General features: G+C 41.6%; 1 protein-coding gene across 1 annotated transcript in view; it reads left to right on the top strand.

Annotated features, from left to right (window-relative positions):
- Positions 1-15080, top strand: part of LOC126284291 (prolactin-releasing peptide receptor-like) — an 842768-nt gene that overhangs the window by 753403 nt on the left and 74285 nt on the right. The window lies entirely within an intron of this gene.

Below are 15080 nucleotides of genomic sequence, written 5' to 3'. Positions count from 1 at the left end.
TCGGTACAGTTTGAAACAAGATTTGACCAGACAACATGTTTTCACCCATAAACAGTACACTGTCGGTGTTGAAGGGCCCAAGTGAGACGTAAAGCTTTGTGGCGTGCAGTCATGAAGGGTACACGAATAGGCCTTTGGCTCTGAAAGACCATATCGATGACGTTCCGTGAATGGTTGGCACGCTGATACTTGTTGATGGCCCAGCCTTGAAACCTGAAGCAATTTGCGGAAGGGTAGCATTTATATTACGTTGAATAATTCTCTTCAGTCTTCCCGTTGCTGTAGGATCTTTTCCCAGCAGCAGCGATGTCGTACATTTGATTTTTCACCGTATTCCTAATATTTTCTCTACACTCATGAAATGATTGTACGGGAAAATCCCCACTTCATCGCTACCTCGGAGATGCTGAGTCCCATCGCTCGTGCGCCGACCACAGCACTAAGTTAAATGTAACTTGAATCTTCATAACGTGCCACTGTAGCATCAGCGACCGATCTTTCAACTGCGCTTGTCTTATACAGGCGTTTCCGACCGCAGCACCTCAATCTGCCTGTTCACATATCTGAATAGGCATTCCTATACTATTTTCTTTGCCCCTTCAGTGTATACTGTAATTGTGCCAGGTGTGGGATGTATCGATGACGTGCTTGGTACTGAGAGAGTCCACTTGGCAGGAGCCTCTCTGGCAGGTTGTCTGCTAACTGGAGGAGAGGCACCCACCAACTGGCTGTGGTATGAGTCGGCGCCAAATATAGTGGTTGGCTAGAGCCTTACGAAGTGTGTTAAAGTTGTGGTTGTGTGCCAAATGATGCTACCTGACCTACGGAGATGATGTTTGGTGTCCACGTCTGTGGTGGACGGTTCGCTTTGGACCATGGCTGAACAGAGAAGAATTGTGGCAGACGTCTCTGAGTCCAGTATGAGTCGCTATTGCAATTGCTATTTGAAAGAGGCTGAACACTCAACCATTGGATGGACAGTACCTTAGCTGTCACTGCTTGACGTTAACACTCTCACTACCACCTGGAGCGCCTGTCTCGTGTAAACTTCGTTGCTATGGGCCGAGTAATATTGTTAGCATCAATACCACTAATTGCTATTTTGTCGGATTAATGTTTTTTGTTGCCAGTAGTTCCGCAATTAACTACGCATCACCTTTAAAAACAAAACTGTAGCACTAATTATTTTGATGGACTATATTCGTCATTTGGTATTATTTGCCTACATTTAAAGTTTATTCGGTCAGTTACTTAAAGAGTTATTCTATCATTAATTGCTACCATTGTTCTTCAAAATTTAATGTGGTGGATTATAAAATGAAATGGCCAGGTGCAAATGGGACTCCTACTCTGAGGGCTCCATTCAAAGTTAGTTACGTACATAGATACCTCATCCATATCAGAAATCGAGAATCTCGACGGTTTTTGCCTCTTGTTTATATCAATACCAGCATGGTATCAGTCTTGAGAATTCAAAGACAGTCAAGAACTTTAAATTTAAATTTTTAGTGTAATTTCGCATTTACTATTGCGATTCCTGAGAAAAATGGGTCTTAACGTGCGAGCAGACAGACAGCTGGATAACAAAAGAAAAAATATTCTTGTTTTCGGAATTATTTTCTTACTTTTTCTGTGAAACATTGTTTCATGCCATATTTCGTGATTGTAGGTCAACGGGAAGTACACAAAAGGTTTTGATGTGTGATCTTAGGAGTAGCAAAATATGTGACATAAATAGCCGTATCTTTTGATTTCATTGACTTAGAAGCTTCGATCTTTTACACCGCCAAGGGGCCGTAGATCTTAGTATGTGTTATAAATTTCAACCTGATATGTATACCCGTTGCTGTGAAAACGGTTCTCAACATTCGAACAGACAGGCAAATGGACACTCAAGTTAACAACAAAGCGATATAATAAGGGTTCCGTTTTTACCAGTTGAGATACAGAACCCTAGAAAAGGTTACTTTCATTCACTTCAGAATTTTATGCGATCAATTAAAAAGGTGTCTGTTTCCTATGGGACAATGTCCGCTGTGGGTAATCACTTGTGTAAACTTATTAATGCATTAGAGTAATTGCTTGAAATGCCTGCGTGTTGGGCATTTACGGGTTCAACAAATCCCGAATTTATTCAAACAGTTGTGTTTGTCTTCTGACATCCATTTTAGTGAAGTTTTGGTTGATTAAATTATATTTTCGTTTTGCTGGAAGCTTTCACATAGATTTAATAGTTTTATCTTGAATAGGTTTTGTAAACATAATTTGTTAAACTTAATCCAGATTTTACCGGGCCAGTACCTTATCATTCTCAGCACTCGCTCCCAGTAACGATTAATGGAAACCATCTCAGTTGCGTAATCCTACACTTATCATACTACGACTGGTTTCGTTCTTAGAACGAGTAGTTATGTTGTTATGTTATGTTTACCGGGGACCTAGAAACGACGGAGAGGCTCCGTCCCCGCCGCAGCCGCAGTGGTCCACAACCCCACGACGACTACCGCAGTCGCCGGCCGCCGTGGCCGTGCGGTTCTAGACACTTTGAGTCCGGAACCGCGGACTCCTACGGTCGCACGCTCAAATCCTGCCTCTGGCATGAATGTGTGTGATGTCCTTAGGTAAGTTAGGTTTAAGTTGTTCTAAGTTCTAGGGGACTGATAACCTGAGATGTTGAGTCCCATAGTGCTCAGAGCCATTTGAACCATTTGGCTACCGCAGTCCACTTCACCCCTCCGGCACCCCACACCAAAACCAGGGTTATTGTACGGTTCGGCTCCCAGTGGACCCCCCCCCCCCCCCCCCAGGGAACGTCTCACACCAGACGAGCGTAACCCCTATGCTTGAGTGGTAAAGTAATGGTGGGGTACTCGTACGTGGAGAACTTGTTTGCGCAGCAATCGCCGACATAGTGTAGCTAAGGCGGAATAAGGGGAACCAGCCCGCATCTGCCGAGGCAGATGGAAAACCGCCTAAAAACATCCACAGACTGATCGGCTCACCGGACCTCGACACAAATCCGCCGGCGCTCTTTCCCGCCCGGAAAGCCGTGCGTTACACCTCACGGCCAACCGTTAACGAGTAGTGCAAAACTCATTATATAAATTGTCTGGTTGACATATATAATGTTAAAGACTATACGCAGGGACAATGATCACAAACATTCTACGGACTAACCGACCGGTGGAAGCATGGGAAGCACACATGGTTCGTTCTGTACAGTACACCGGCCGGCACAACGTCTGTGACGTTGTTTCTGGATTTAGCCTTCAACATTACACACGAAAACCAGACCATTTACATTATGAGTTTAGCACAACTCGGCAACCTCTAGATGCTCTCAGAACGAAAGCGTTCGTAGCACAGTAAGTGTGTCATTGTACAGATAAGCTCGTTTTTATTAAATAGTTTCAGCTGTGTTTCTCAACACGTTAAAGATTATTTCTTTTATATTCTCTTGCTGAAGATTGAGACGAGAGTTGTTTTTGGGGGACAAACGGAAGCACATCTAATTACGAAAAAGTAGCGCGAGGTTGTAGGTGTATCGTGTAAAATATATACCCTTGCATATTCGTACAGTTTATTTGAAAATAAAAACTTTGCACTCCAGTACCTGTGTTCACCAGAAATTTCAAGTACAACTCAACTAAGTGTAACGAGCTTGATGTGGGTTCGGCGGAAATCTTTTAAAGAGATTTGGGTGTGTGTCTGACGAGTGTTACATTTTACATGAATGGGAGGTTTGTAACATATTCTTGATTTATGGAGGGCACAAGAAACGAATCTAGCGTATCTGTTAGAAAGACTAGATTTGTACAAGAATTTGCGAATCGAGATACGGCACAGGACTGAAGTTTACCTAAAGGAGCTGAAAACAAAAAAGCTGAGATATCTAACTCCATTACACCGAAGACAAGGCAGGCGTTGAAGAGCCATCGTGACGGAAACGCAACCACTGTTCAGAGACGCCCAGAAGATTGATCATACCTTGGTGTAAGACGTATACAACTTGTAGAATGACGTCCCAAACGTGATCGATGGGTTTTAGTTTACGTGACTTGCAGAGCAACACAAACACCCGCATCCATTGAGTGTTTCTCAAACTCTTGTTGCAAAATACGGTACAGAAACAGTAGTGTAACACAGAGTCTTGCTAAAGATTTGTCTCCCACCGATGACAGATGATGCAGACGTGTAAATGACCCCACTTCGTCTCCAACACGAGAATGCCCCCACTTAAAGTCAAAATGTTGGCATGTTGATAACGGAGTGCATATTCCTCTTTTCGATGAAAGTGAGATGTGAACGGTGTGTGTCGAGTAATACAGCGATTTATCACTCCGAGTTTCGAACGCCGAATGTCAGTCTCAATAAACTCACGCTAATCTTCGTCTCTTGTGGCGCATAATGGGCAGAGGCACATGTGTGGGTCGGTGCCATAGCAACGATGATATGGGTGCTGTTTTCTACCATCGTTTTGGTGAGTGGTTTCCTGCACTGTGGGTCAACTATTCACAGCTACAATCGGCAGTAAATGACAGTGGCTCTTGTTATCAACACCTTGTTATCTAAGTGCGTTAATTCTGGTGGTGGCGGGTTTCTTGAATCAAGGCAGCCACAGCACCTCGGCACGCGAAAGGCCAAGTGTCTACACAGTCTCTGAGTGGCCCGCACCCACTATCTGGTCGATACTACAGATGCCGGTATCACCCTTCATGCCCCGTCTGCGATCAAATGTTGTGCTGGTGACGGGCAAAAGCCCGACTATATCTCAGTAGCGTAACGCGCAGAACTATTACATCCGCCTTGCCGTCAGGAGCGCTCTTTCACAAACTCAGCTGCCTCTAACTCATTTTTCTTTCCTGACTGAATTTTGGCAGAGACATTGAATCCCCCAGAATCAGCGAAAGAATTTTTGGTGGTCAAATTTGAAGGATATACAGGATGTAAGGAGGTGTTCCTGGGATTTGACAAGGGCTGGGAATTTAATTAGCTCGTAAAGGAAGCTTGAGGAAGGCGGTACGCGGATCCGGAATGCGAACGGATGAGCGAGACGCTTCGCTGTGGGCTACGAAAGCGCTGATTAATAGGTGAACTGAAGAGGAAGTAATTGCTGAAATTCTGAGCTCGTGACTTCCCACGGCCGGCCGGTGTGGCCGTGAGGTTCTAGGCGCTTCAGTCTGGAACCGCGGGACCGCTACGGTCGCAGGTTCGAATCCTGCCTCGGGCATGGATGTGTGTGATGTCCTTAGGTTAGTTAGGTTTAAGTAGTTCTAAGTTCTAGGGGACTGATGACCACAGATGTTAAGTCCCACAGTGCTCAGAGCCATTTGAACCATTGGACTTCCCACGTGTTCCAGTTATATTAAGGTGACCACTGCCTATGTTTGACGTCACTGTGCAATAACCACTAACAGACGGCAGGCTCCAGCACTAGGAGAGGAAGGTATATAAAGTGTGCCCGGAGGAAGGGGGGACGCGGAAAAACTGAGCAGTAGATCTAATGCGGAAACGGAGCGATCGCTGCGCAGATGCGCGTGAACAAATACATATGCAACTTTTCAGTAACTAATCGCCCACATCAACCATGGGGCTACCAAAAAAAGCTCCTCGACTCTCTTTCTGCGAACGTTTCTGCTTCTGGACTTACACAGCAGGTGCCTGGATCATGCACCCATGCTGACTGCTGTTCATCAGCGAGGAAGGATGGAACTTGCATTCCAATACCCAACTGGACATCAACAGAGTGGCGAGAGGTAGCCTTTCTACATGAATCACGTTTTATGCGACGCCAAACAGATGTGTGTTAGCCTGTACAGCCATGCAACAATTGTCGGAAGGCTTCAGACTGGAGGATGGATCGTTATGGTCTGGGAAATGTTTTCGTGGCATGCTCTGGGTGACCTCGCCATTCTGGAAAGCACAATGGATCAAAATAAGTATGCATCTTCCAGCAGTACAATGCAGCGAGTCACACTGCTCTCAGTGTACATACGCGATAAAAAGAGCACTGAGATAAGTTTGCCGTACTCCCCTGGTCAGCAGAGTCCCTGAATGTGAACCCAATCGAGAATCTGTGGGACTACCTCGACCGATCTCTTCACGTTACAGATCCTCAACAGCAAAATAGTGCTGATGGGCATGGCACTGGAGTTAGTGTGGCTCCACATCCCTCTGGGTACCTTCCAGTACCTCATTTACTCTCTTTCTGCACGTTCTCGCTGCAAAAGATGATTATTCAGACTGTTGACCTGTGGTCATATGAATGTGGCTGGAAGGCGTGTATCAGCAATACCTACAGTCGAGATACTACAAGTTGGTGATAATACAGAGTTACAGCAGAAATGACGATATTGTAGAGAGAGAAAGATTTCCGTTTATCGGGGTACTTTGGAGTGGTTGTGATGGTTCTTTTACGTATTGGTATTTATATGTTATGAAAAGTTGGAGTTAGTGTTATTCTGACTGCTTCACAACTGGAAAATTATGTACGTCAGTGACTTAGTTGTGGCACTTTTCGCAGTTAGTTTGCCCGACACGATGTTTTTATATTAAAAGACACCACTAAACACACCCCAGAGAAATGGCTAAGTTAGTTTTGTTATTGAGGCCGATATTTTGATAATTAATTCTGCTTTAATGATAATGCAACATTGAGGAGATTCTCTCAATTCCCGTTAAGCGGAGATCAAAATAATTTACTGAAGTTACTTAACTTATATGTGATTCAATATTGGAAAACTGATTACTTTTACTGTTTCAAAGGAAGAACCGCTTATCAAGAGAATTCTCCTATATTTAGATTTATTTTTACTTGTTAAAATAAGCAAATATTAAGATATTTATTAGGACTCTGGGCCGTTATCATTTAATACAATGGCGCTGACCTCTGCACCAATGTTCCTCCATAAAATTTGCATAAAGATATTAATTTTGCAGCTTCATGAATACAGGAGCTGGAACATATAAAATTGTACCACATTTTAAAGTAATATTTGATTAAATTTAGGCTAAATATTACATCAAATTTATACGTTTTCGTGCCTCGTCGAAAATGGCTTCATATACTACGCAGAAAAAAGGGAAGAGAGAGCGAGCCTTTTGCAAAAGAAACAGAGATTTCAATAATATTCGCAGATCATATTAATTGATTACAGAATCTTTGTGATTTTTCTGCGACAATATTTATTTCGATAGGACGTCAGTTCTGGTATATTTGCGAAGTTATTCAATATCATTTTTGTCACGTTATGTGGCGTACCGCCATGTGGTGATAATCTTGATTAGCAGATAATGCTAATTTCATCATGTTTGTACTTAACTCTTTCATCATGTTTATACTTATCTCTCTCGTTTTTGTTGTTGCTTCTGTTCTTCTATATAAAAGAATACAAACCACAACCCACTGCGATTGTGAGTCTTGTTACATCAAAAAATAATGGAAAGGTGGCTTGAGGCAAAATCTTGGGTAAGCTGAAGTAAGATGCCACATGCAACAGGAAAATGTTCACTTATGTCGCCCGAACATAACGCCTAGGAACTGCATATGGCGCCAGTCTAAATATGATGTCTGAGCAGACTGTTGCAGAGACGTGTAGAGAACATGGAGGCATGTAGCGAGTTAACGCAATCTGAACGTGATATCATAACAGATGCAAGGCACATGGGTCGCAGTATACCGATAAGCTGGTTATGTGACCTACGATTTCTGAGTCAACAGATGACATAGTAACTACATCTATTGAAAACTTCTCCATGACTTAATCTGGCTTTGTGTGAAATGACTACTTATAAGCGCTTGTATTACAGAACCTAAAAATGACACAAACAGAATTGTTGCATATAATGTAGATATCAACAGAAAGGACGAAAAACGTAAACATACAGTGGACAATGAAGTAACTTGCTTTATCCCGAATTTATAGCATTGGAAAATGTCAGAATTATTGCTACGACATTATAATAGGGAATTATTAAAGCGCACGGAGATTTTCACATTCGCCAAGAATTTTCCAGAAAATAAAATTTTATATGTGGAATAATTAACGAACTAACAAGTTATTGTAGTAAAGTTATCTATTTCCAGTAACAGAAAAGGCAGGGCCGTTAAAATGTATCACTGGATTTTTGAAGGAACTACATTTTATGATTGGAACATTGTGGAACAGGAAAATGTTGAATGCAAATAACTTTTGAAGTATTAAGTTTTCGGAGCGTGTACAATGCTAGCTAAAAAGAAAAGAATCAGATTTTCAAATTAACCATGTCAGCAATAAGACAATTGATAGTAACATTGAATTTTGATATCCACATTCTTTGCAGGCATTGTGAATTATGGACATTTCTTTAAATAATGAACTAAATATACAACACTATTGCCACCATCAGACTAGAAATTACATATTGAATAATAAAATTTAACGAAGTACTGGATGCGTAATATTTTTCCATTTTGTCTGCACAAGCTAAATTAATTATGTTTATGATGGAATAAAGAAAAAAAATGAAAGAAAATAATTCTTAATGAGTAGAATTGTAGCAAGTGCAGCTATCCTATATTGCTACATCTCAAATAGGAAGATTGTATCGCCCAGTTTCTGACAATCAGAGTTACAAGCTTTTCCTCGTTGCTCTGAATGGGTAGGGAATCTATAACAATAGAAGCTGGTGTACAGCCGCATGCCGCCGTGTTAGGTTTCCGTCTTCCACATCTGAGCGCAAGGTGAAAATCGTCAAGCTTTCCCAATCAGCGAGTCGCGACATTTTAAAACGTAACATAGTACTGTGGAGTGTGTAGTGTGTTACGTAATTCTGTTTTATCTAGAGCTGTGATCTCTAAAACTTTATAATCAATTATAAGAATGTCTGTGATAGTAGGGCAGCGAGAAACTGGGAGTAGTAGTGACAAAACCCAAAATAGGATTACATATATATATATGTTGTTGTGGTCTTCAGTCCTGAAACTGGTATGATGCAGCTCTCCATGCTACTCTATCCTGTGCAAGCTTCTTCATCTCCCAGTACATACTTCAACCTACATCCTTCTGAATCTGCTTAGTGTAGTCATCTCTTGGTCTCCCTCTACGATTTTTACTCTCCACGCTGCCCTCCATTACTAAATTGGTGATCCCTTGATGCCTCAGAACATGTCCTACCAACCGATCCATTCGTCTGGTCAAGTTGTGCCACAAACTTCTCTTCTCCCCAATCCGATTCAATACTTCCTCATTAGTTATGTGATCTACCCATCTAATCTTCAGCATTCTTCTGTAGTACCACATTTCGAAAGCTTCTATTCTCTTCTTGTCCAAACTATTTATCGTCCATGATTCACTTCCATACATGGCTACACTCCATACAAATACTTTCAGAAATGACTTCCTGACACATCTATACTCGATGTTAACAAACTTCTCTTCTTCAGAAACGCTTTCCTTGCCATTGCCAGTCTACATTTTATATCCTCTCTACTTCGACCATCATCAGTTACTTTGCTCCCCAAATAGCAAAACTCCTTTACTACTTTAAGTGTCTCACTTCCTAATAATTCCCTCAGCATCACCCGACTTTATTCGACTACATTCCATTATCTTTGTTTTGCTTTTGTTGATGGTCATCCTATATCCCCCCTTCAAGACACTATCCATTCCGTTCAACTGCTCTTCCAAGTCCTTTGCTGTCTCTGACAGAATTACAATGTCATCGGCGAACCTCAAAGTTTTTATTTCTTCTCCATGGACTTTAATACCTAATCCGAATTTTTCTTTTGTTTCCTTCACTGCTTGCTCAATATACAGATTGGATAACATCGGGGAGAGGCTACAACCCTGTCTTACCCCCTTCCCGACCACTGCTTCACTTTCATGCCCCCCGACTTATATAACTGCCATCTGGTTTCAGTACAAATTGTAAATAGCCTTTCGCTCCCTGTATTTTACCCCTGCCACCTTCAGAATTTGAAAGAGAGTGTTCCAGTCAACATTGTCAAAAGCTTTCTCTAAGTCTACAAATGCTAGAAACGTAGGTTTGCCCTTCCTTAATCTAGCTTCTAAGATAAGTCGTAGGGTCAGCATTGCCTCAAGTGTTCCAACATTTCTACGGAATCCAAACTGATCTTCCCCGAGGTCGGCTTCTACTAGTTTTTCCATTCTTCTGTAAAGAACTCGCGTTAGTATTTCGCAGCTGTAACTTATGAAACTGATAGTTCGGTAATTTTCACATCAGTCAACACCTGCTTTCTTTGGAATTGGAATTATTATATTCTTCTTGAAGTCTGAGGGTATTTCACCTGTTCCATACAATTGCTCACCAGATGGTAGAGTTTTCTCAGGACTGGCTCTCCCCAGGCCGTCAGTAGTTCCAATGGAATATTGTCTACTCCGGGGCCTTGTTTCTACTCAGGTCTTTAAGTGCTCTGTCAAACTCTTCACGCAGTATCGTATATCCCATTTTATCTTCATCTACATCCTCTTCCATTTCCATAATATTGTCCTCAAGTACATCGCCCTTGTATAGACCCTCTATATACTCCTTCCACCTTTCTGCTTTCCCTTCTTTGGTTAGAACTGGGTTTCCATCTGAGCTCTTAATATTCATACAAGTGGTCCTCTTTTCTCCAAAGGTCTCTTTAATTTTCCTGTAGGCAGCATCTATCTTACCCCTAGTGAGATAAGCCTCTACATCCTTACATTTGTCCTCTAGCCATCCCTGCTTAGCCATTTTGCACTTCCTGTCGATCTCATTTTTGAGACGTTTGTATTCCTTTTTGCCTGCTTCATTTACTGCATTTTTATATTTTCCCCTTTCACCAATTAAATTCAATATTTCTTCTGTTACCCAAGGATTTCTACTAGCCCACGTCTTTTTACCTACTTGATCCTCTGCTGCCTTCACTACTTCATGCCTCAAAGCTACCCATTCTTCTTCTATTGTATTTCTTTCCCCCATTCCTGTCAATTGCTCCCATATGCTCTCCTTGAAACTCCGTGCAACCTCTGGTTCTTTTAGTTTATTCAGGTCCCATCTCTTTAAATTCCCACCTTTTTGCAGTTTCTTCAGTTTTAATCTACATGTCATAACCAACAGATTGTGGTCAGAGTCCACATCTGCCCCTGGAAAAGTCTTACAATTTAAAACCGGTTTCCTAAATCTCTGTCGTACCATTATATAATCTATCTGAAACCTGTCGGTATCTCCAGGCTTCTTCCATGTATACAGCCTTCTTTTATGATTCTTGAACCAAGTGTTACCTATGGTTAAGTTGTGCTCTGTGCAAAATTCTACCAGGCGGCTTCCTCTTTCATTTCTTTGCCCCATTCCATATTCACCTACTACATTTCCTTCTCTCTCTTTTCCTTCTACCGAATTCTAGTCACCCATGACTATTAAATTTTCGTCACCCTTCACTATCTGAATAATTTCTTTTATTTGATCATACATTTCTTCAATTTCTTCGTCATCTGCAGAGCTAGTTGGCATATAACCTTGTACTACTGTAGTAGGTGTGGGCTTCGTATCTATCTTGGCCGCAATAATGCGTTCACTATGTTGTTTGTAGTAGCTTACCCGCATTCCTATTTTCCTATTCATTATTAATCCTACTCCTGCATACCCCTATTTGATTTTGTGTTTATAAACCTGTAGTCACCTGACCAGAAGTCTTGTTCCTCCTGCCATCGAACTTCCCTAATTCCCACTATATCTAACTTTAACCTAGCCATTTCCATTTTCAAACTTTCTAACCCCACTTGCTCGATTAAGGGATCTGACATTCCACGCTTCGATCCGCAGAACGCCAGTTTTCTTTCTCCTGATAACGACATCCTCTTGAGTAGTCCCCGCCCGAAGATCCGAATGGGGGACTATTTTACCTCCGGAATATTTTACCCAAGGGGATGCCATCATCATTTAATCATACAGAAAAGCTGTATGCCCTCGGGAAAAATTACGGCTGTAGTTTCCCCTTTCCTTCAGCCGTTCGCAGTACCAGCATAGCAAGGCTGTTTTGGTTATTGTTACAAGGCCAGATCAGTTAATCATCCAGACTGTTGCCCCTGCAACTACTGAAAAGGCTGCTGCCCCTCTTCAGGAACCACACGTTTGTCTGGCCTCTCAACAGATACACCTCCGTTGTGGTTGCACCTTCGGTACGGCCATCTGTATCGCTGAGGCACTCAAGCCTCCCCACCAACGGCAAGGTCCATGGTTCATATATATATATATATATATATCCACATTGTTAATGGTGCAACAAAAACCAAAGAATCAGCTTAGTACAGTTTCCGTGCAAATAGATAAAAAATACAGAATAAAAGGAGTGCATTAAAATAGACGATTAGAAAGTTACTACAATTATTAAATAAAAGATATTTAAATTCAATAAGGCCTGTAGTCTTCTTTACATATAAAGGGAAATGTCCTGGCTGATTCACTGACTCATCTTCGCCCAGCCCAAAACGCTAAGGATACAACTTAATTTGGAGAGGGTATTGATATCATACTGTTGATTAGTTTAAGAGGGGATTTTTCGAAATTCTACCCCTGAATGGGTAAACTAGGAAATAATTGTTTTTTTGAAAATATTTCGCTATTAAAGCAATTTTGAAGTTTGAACTACGAAATTTGGTGTTTTGTTTCTTGGTCAAAAATAAAAAAATACGTATTTTAGTCTTTTTTTAAAATTCAGTCACTAATTTTTAAACATAAATGTTTGTTAATGAAGTACCAAAGCAATTTCAGCGCTGCATCTACCGAAAGAGATTTTGACTTTTCGATATAAATTTCCAAAGAATACCTATTTCAGTCATTTTGGAAGTAGGGGAGGACTAATTTTATAAAAGTATTTATTATGAAACCATTTTAAGGGATGAGTCTATGAAAATTTGTATCTGACTTCTTGGTTTGAAATTACAAAATATGTGTTTCAGTGTGTCTCAAAGTCTGAATTAGGGGTAAAATATCTTACGAAAATATTTCCTTGCTTTAATCCATTTTTAAAGTTCAGTCTATGAAAATTTATCCTTGACTTCTCGAGCAGAAGTAAAAAAAAATATGTTAGAGGGTGAAAGATTCAGTGGAAATACCATAAAAAGACAGGATCAACAGACACCTCCAACTCCAGCTACGAGAGTAGCTTTTTGGTGAGAAGTACATTCATAAAAGACCATATTTTTGCTGCCATAATTAGCGTGAAAAGTTTAGAAGGTGTTGCAATTTGTTAACTAAATCAAAAAGAGCTATTTAACACTCATGACGACTAATCGGCTTTGTCAGAATTGCGTATAGAAAGAAACGGCTCTTTCATACATTAACTTTTCAGTAGGCTTAATATATGTTCATAAGACTAATTTTGTTGTAATTACTAGACAAACGCGGGCGAAGCAGAGGGCGCTAAGCTAGTATTAAATGAAACAATCATTAAGTATACATAAAAACGTTTTCTAAGCCCCAATTACAATAAAAAGTAGCAGAACGCCAGGGTGTAATAACTTATGGACATAAAGTCACCAGTCCAATGATAACATGAAATGAAACAGTTTTCTTTATTCTAGCACAGGAACTGTAGTAGTTTATTAATTAGATTGGGAACACCACCAAAGGCAGACATTCCTGCAACAACCCGGAAACAAATCGAAAGACGCTTGACAATTTAAACAACAGTTAGCCCAGGTCCAGAAGTCACGGTAGTAAAAATGGCTCTGAGCACTAAGGGACTTAACATCTGTTTATCGGTCCCCTAGAACGTAGAACTACTTAAACCTAACCGACCTAAGGACATCACAGACATCCACGCCCGTGGCAGGATTCGAACCTGCGACCGTAGCGGCAGCGCGGTTCCAGACTGGAGCACCTAGAACCGCTCGGTTAACCCGGTCGGTCCACGGTGGTAAACCGAAAGTTCAACACATCTGCTTCAAAACGTCCGTTATCAGCTTATTTTTCTTTGCGGTTCGAATTTCTGTGTGTTGAAGGAAGGAAGCCGCAGCTAGCGTTGTACAGTCATATAGCAACAGTCTGAGTCTAGCGCTAGCCCCCCCCCCCCCCCCCCACATGTTTGGGCTGGGGAATCTTCACCTGCAGTGTGAGCAGTGAGCCTCCTTCAACGGTGCCTCAATTACCAGAAGAAAGAACAAAGTATAAGTCGATGCCTCCAAACGCAAGGCAAGTACTGCTCTTTCTTATTGGCACTACTTGGGATGACGGAAGCTAGTCGGCGTCGAAGCCTATCCTAGAAGCACACACTGATTATGAGAGTCCGCAAGACTTCAGAGGCCACGCTCTGAATGCAGCTGGTGGGCCTTCTGCGTCCTCTAGCTGGACGCCATGGTAATCGTCGCACGGTAAAGAGGCTCAGAGGGGAGACCTCTATCGATAATCTCCGATGAGTCGATTAGTGGCTCGGTCTGCAGAAGTCAACGGCTGCAACGGCGGACATTTGCGAATTCTCCTTGGTCGTAAATCGTTCGATGCTAATGACCCGGAAAAGTGCTTACCTTCATGTTCCATTAAGTATACGCTTGATCCGCATCCATGTATACTCGGCCTAAGTAGACACTGTCCTAAAGACTTTTAGTTTTGTGATGGAGAGACTCAAAGAAGGGTTTTCCCTTTCTAAGCAAATGGAGCTAAAGTCAACTGTGTCTTGAGTAAATATGTTTATAGTATTTGTCAAATAGTGGTTCAAAATCATTGCTACATTGCCGTTTTTCAGGGTGACTGAGGTGCTCTCACCTATGAGATATACGCAACCCGCAACCCTTTCAAAAGCGACGCACGAAATTGTCATGTTCTCTCGCCCACTACAGACGAACTGTTCGTCCTACAGAAAGGGTGAACAGGACCTTTTTGTAGGAAGATTGATGTGGGAAGTTTTGTTCTGGGATACGTTTTCACTAGAGTTTTGCGGCTTTCCAGTTATTCAAGGAAAACGTACGAAAGTGACCTTCAAATGTGGTTTTTGTTAAAGAACTTTAAAACCGTGGCCTTCAGCGACAACTTATCCAAGTACAAAATTTAACTGCATTAAGTTTCCTACAGAAAGGTCTGATTCATTTTTTCCTGTGGGATTAATAAGTTGCTCA

The sequence above is a fragment of the Schistocerca gregaria genome, chromosome 8 (assembly GCF_023897955.1).
Source record: "Schistocerca gregaria isolate iqSchGreg1 chromosome 8, iqSchGreg1.2, whole genome shotgun sequence".
NCBI classification, from domain to species: Eukaryota; Metazoa; Arthropoda; class Insecta; order Orthoptera; family Acrididae; genus Schistocerca; species Schistocerca gregaria.
This window is presented reverse-complemented; position numbering and strand designations above follow the sequence as displayed.